The 5,463-nt window shown below is 36.0% G+C and overlaps 1 long non-coding RNA gene across 1 annotated transcript in view; it reads right to left on the bottom strand.

Annotated features, from left to right (window-relative positions):
* Positions 1-4,775: 4,775 nt before the first annotated feature.
* Positions 4,776-5,463, bottom strand: part of LOC107834897 (uncharacterized) — a 3,258-nt gene continuing 2,570 nt past the window's right edge. The window contains exons 2-3 of the long non-coding RNA XR_001660731.1: positions 4,908-5,176; positions 4,776-4,800 (exon numbers count right to left, since the gene is read on the bottom strand). This is a non-coding gene — a long non-coding RNA (uncharacterized LOC107834897). The remainder of the gene's footprint in view (positions 4,801-4,907; positions 5,177-5,463) is intronic.

Genomic DNA, 5,463 nt, shown 5'->3' with positions numbered 1-5,463 from the left:
TGTTGGACAGCTCCGAAATGCTGAGCAGCACTAGATCTGGCTGTATGAAACTGAAATTAGTTTATCTGCTTATGTTCCAAATGATCAGCAAGCCAGAAGCCAAAAACGCTTTATCTCAGCGAGAGAAGTCTAAAATGGACTATCTGTGAATTTGCAGCTTTACACTCAATTTTCAGCATTGTTAGATGTTGGACAGCTCCGAAATGCTGAGCAGCACAAGATCTGGCTGTATTAAACTGAAATTAGTTTATCTGCTTATGTTCCAAATGATCAACAAGCCAGAAACCAAAAACGCTTTATCTCAGCACAAGAAGTCAAAAATAGCTTTACATTCAATTTTCAGGCTTGTTAGGTGAAACAAATTCACACAAAGTCAGCATGTGCACAGAAAGATAGAATTATACAGATAGAACTCCAGATATCTTAATTAGGCCTTTTATCAGCAACGGAATGCTGATTTGGGGATTATTTGGACTTTTTAAAGCTGATTCAACACTTATTATTTAACACTGTGCCTTTTTTAATTAATATAAGCTGGAAATTTAATATGAAACTGTCACTTTTTTCTGTTTTGATTTTTAGACTTTTCTAAGAAACTGAAGCACTATGAGAGATTTTCATTGTTTGTGTAGTGGTAAAAATGACTGCAGTCAGTTTATCATTTAACACTTAATAAGTCGAGATAATATTGTATATTTGGGACAAAACAAGATCTAAGGTCTAGCTGGCATTTGGGTGTATGTAGGCAAAGAAAATACTTTGGCTACATTACCTCCTTTTGAAGTCAGGTATACATTTTAGAAAGAGAGATTTGTGAACCTTACAGCACAAAAAATCCACATCCTGATTTTATTATTCTTTTCTACCGGAAAAATCTGGGATTACACCTGGGAACCTGCAATTAAATCCTCTCATGTTGCTGTCCCCCAAGTGCCACTTCCTTCAGACAGCGAACAAGTCCTTCCATGATGTTACTTTTCCTTTTTTGTATTACAAAGTATTTCTTTTCTTTTTTTACTGCAGTTTGACCATTTTACTAAGTTTTCTGTGTAATATTGTTTTCGGCCATTCACTGAAATGAATGTTATGGTTGTAATATGTAAGCTTATGTTGGGCTGTTTACTGACACATTTTTGTCAAGTTCTGTTAAAGATTAAGTGAGGCTGATTGATTGAGTCACTGCATCAGTCAGGTATTGTGCCTGTATTAAGTCTTGAAATTTAGAACAGAATTGTTTGTAGATTTTGTTCAGTAAATATGACCTAAAGTCTTAAAAACTTTAAACATGTTTTTTGTTTTGAGTGTTTTTAATGTTGATGGGGATGAACAAAGTAAAGTCTATAAGAATACATAACAAAACAAGTACAACTTGATTTTAATATAACTAATTGGAAGTGTTTTTTTTTATCTCAAAAAGCTATTATTTTAATATGATCTTTTTTGTGTCATGTATTTCGTCAATCAAGACTGTATTTGCAAAATGTTATAATAAAATTGCTTTCAAATGCAGTACATTTATTTTGAAACACAGCAACTTTAAGTGAAGTTATTGAAGAGCATGATGAAAAATACATTGTAATGTCCAGATCAACTGACTGTATTAGAACAACACATTTTAATAAACCTATGTCACAAATGCCATACAGAGTTTTGAAGAACACACAAAATATAAATTTGCATTTATATATCAGGACAGGTATATCTATATATAGATATATCTATATAGTTATATAAATGCAAATGTATATTTTGTGTGTTCAAAATAGTGTATGGCATTTGTGACAGACTTTTTATAAGCATCCCAGCTCCGCATAGTTGGTTCTAGAAATTCTTGTACGGCTGATCGGCGGGAATCTGAAATGGAACGCAGCCATCGTACGGCAGACTAATTAAGAGAAGAAAGGAACACTATCAGCACGTTGTGGGAGGTAGTAAGGTTTTCAATAAGATGACAACCGTATTTGTCTGTTGCCAAATAAGATCAAGGCCAACGATACACTCAGAAATGTTACTTCAAAATGTAGTGAAACTGTTCGTTTGATACAGAAAGAGTCATAATGGGATTTTTAAGACTTTTTGCCTGACAAGCTGGTCGTCATTGTAGGCTGGTCAAGTTTGCCCTGTGTGTTGTCTGTAAGGCATCACGCAAGGTTAAACTGTGCAACAGATTCGTTTCCTGCACACTTGTAGAAGTGTGTGAAGCTATTTGTTATGTGTTTTATTCAGTGTGATCAGTATTTACACATAAAAACAGTTTTATGGAGAAGTATTTTGCATAGCATGTTTAAGGTTAATTATTTAAGTTAAAGTTTGCAGCTTATTTTGTGTATGCCCAAGAAACCCAGATTGAAGTCCTTCAACATTACAATTTAGTAAATTAATATTGAATCAGTTTGAGTCTACTGTAATTTAAACTACGTTAGCATAGTAATCTATATTATGTTTGATTGACATAGTGTTTCTCTAAGAGAAAAGCACTATGTTAAACTGTATAAAACAATCTAGGGTTAGATTGGGGTTAGGGTTAACCCTAACTCCATCACTAATCTCAAATTGAGTGGTAGAGATGGCTTAATCTTCAAATGCTTTATGAAAGTATTGGTTTAAAGATGCTTTTTCTCTAGAAATGAGCTCTGTAGCCCAACTCTAAACCTGCTCTGGTGGGAAAAGAATGATTTGCCTGATGATGTCTCAGGCCTCTGCGGTTTATTTCATCATTTCATAAGCATGCATAGAAAAGGCCTAAAGAGAATCTAAGTTAAAATTGTGTCCATCTAATTATTGTAGTTGAAATAGAGGTCTACCCCTTTTGGTTTGTAAATGCATCCAAATACCAAGTTAATGTACATTTCATTAAGATTATTTCACTAAATTAGGACCCTCTGTTTTAAAAAAGGAAGTTATGTCCAAATCTGAAGCATTTCAATTAAATGACACCAACAGCAAGTTTTTCTACCAAACCTTAGTCGGCTTCCCTTTTCACCTGTCAACTGTTGAACATAGACATGCTTAAATAACGCTAGGTCTATGTATGCAATTATAACTAATTTTCATATGTCCTTGACGAGTACCTAAAAGCTGAACAAATTATTTCTCCTGACAATTTTTTGAAACCACTTCTTGTTCGTCCAACATTTTAATATCCTTCGTTACTGACTTGTCATCAGCTGATGGATACAGAACATGTCCTGAAGAGTCCACTAAATTAGATGCTGTTTTGTTTATAAAATCATACCTTTGTGATTTTTGTATAAATGCATGTCATTAAACAAAATCATACCTGAATACCACATTAAAAGATCACTTTGACAAGTACTGAAATTTTATTTTACTTATTTCTTTTTAATAAAGACATTGACAGACAAACTGAACTGCATTCAATTGACCAAGGATAAGAAATTGTTCCACCAGTACACACTTTGTGTATTCTTTGGATTAAGAAATAAGTCAGAGCTGCACATATTAATAAAAAAAGAAAATAAAAGTAGAAGATGCAAAAAGATGTCTTGACTATGTTAGTTACTACAGAATCACTGGGACTGCTTAATGTAGTAACTACAATTTCTCTTATTATTACCTAGAAAATACACTAGATGTGCAGAAACATAAGTGAAAAAGAAACACACTCAATGACATGACTGTGGAAGTAATTACAGCTCTAGTAAGCCCTTCTAGAAAGTACCAAGGCACAAACAAATTAACTATTAAAAAAAGTCGGTCCTAGTTCTCTCCCTGGTAGTAACAACCTTTTCAGCTTGTCAATGTTTTTCTTAGGCCTTCTAACAAGCCATCATTTGATGCAGGTGTGTTAAACAAGAGAGATAACTAAAACATGCAGGATGCCGGGCCTTCAGGACCCACTTTGGGCACCCCTGCTGTAGATAATACTCTGTTGCCTGCAGGTTCATCTGTTGGTGCTGCAGCTCTCTGAGGATGATGCTCTGGAGACCTCTTGGACCTTCGTCAGTTAGGGCACAGGACAAACCTTTAAAGTTGAACATAAATAAAAATAAAAATACAAAATTTAGATGTTTTAACTTTTGGTATGATTATACATAACTTAAAAACATACTTTTAAATTTACCTCCCGATAACAGGCAGGAAACTCCTTTAGAGTGTCTTCATAGGATGGCAGAAATTTCCAATGATGGTCCATCAACAAGGACCCTTTTTTACTCTTCCAGTCTCTTTACTATCATGATGTCATCAATTGTCCTTGTTCTTGTGTGAAGACTGACAGAGTCTGAAATGTATTTATGAAAAGGACAAATGTTACATCCATGGAAAAAAAGTGATTGTCTGTTGGCCAGCCTTTGTTGAAAAGAACAAGGGTTATGCAAATATCTCATACCCTATCTCTAAGAGCATATACAAGAGTGTATACAGTCCACAAATTTTCCTGTTTTCATCCTTGGCTATGAAAAGGTCCTGAATCCATTTCCATTTCTTTACACCCTTGTCCCTCAGTGGGGTCGGGAGGGTTGCTGGTGCCTATCTCCAGCTATCGTTCCGGGCGAGAGGCAGGGTACACCCTGGACAGGTCGCCAGTCTGTCGCAGGGCAACACAGAGACAAACAACCATGCATACACACACTCACACCTAGGGGCAATTTGGAGAGGCCAATTAACCTGATAGTCATGTTTTTTGGACTGTGGGAGGAAATTGGAGAAAACTCACGCATGCACAGGGAGAACATGCAAACTCCATGCAGAAAGACCGGGGCCAGGAATCGAACCCAGAACCTTCTTGCTGCAAGGCAACAGCTCTGTGCAGCCTGAAATATAGCCTGTTTCTCCAATCTGAAAAACAAGCAATAAAATACACTTCATGAGGTGTTATAGTCCAAAGGTAGTGAACATCACTAACATATACAAAGAATTGTTACATTGTACACATTTTAGAATACCTTGCTGCATTCTTTAAATGTAATACTTAAAATTTCCATCCACTGAAACTGAAAGCACATCTGGGGTTTAAGCTTGACACTTGAAGGGATCCTTCCATAACATTTTAACTTACGCTTTCTCTACTCATCGGCCACTCTGACTTAAGGAGACGGCATGGTCAGCAGGTGACATGAATACAGATGTGGCTGATCTATGGGGAGACAGATGACGGAATGGGAGGGGAGGCAGCTGGAGAGGTGCTTCTGGGTCTTTTCTTCTTCTGAAAAGACTGAGAAGATCGGACAACAGGAGGAGAAACAGGAACCAGATCAAGCACTATCACAGTATCCTCCTGGTTCTCTGGTATCATCATTGGATACAATCAGGATGTGGATTTTTTTGTGCTGTAAGGTTCACAAATCTCTCTTTCTAAGATGTATACCTGACTTTAAAAGGAGGTAATGTAGCCAAAGTATTTTCTCTGCCTACATCCACCCAAATGCCAGCTAGAACTTAGATCTTGTTTTGTCCCAAATATACAATATTATCTCAACTTAAGTGTTAAATGATAAACTG

Source organism: Poecilia formosa, unplaced genomic scaffold (genome assembly GCF_000485575.1).
Source record: "Poecilia formosa unplaced genomic scaffold, Poecilia_formosa-5.1.2 Scaffold832, whole genome shotgun sequence".
In the NCBI taxonomy this organism is placed as follows: domain Eukaryota; kingdom Metazoa; phylum Chordata; class Actinopteri; order Cyprinodontiformes; family Poeciliidae; genus Poecilia; species Poecilia formosa.
This window is presented reverse-complemented; position numbering and strand designations above follow the sequence as displayed.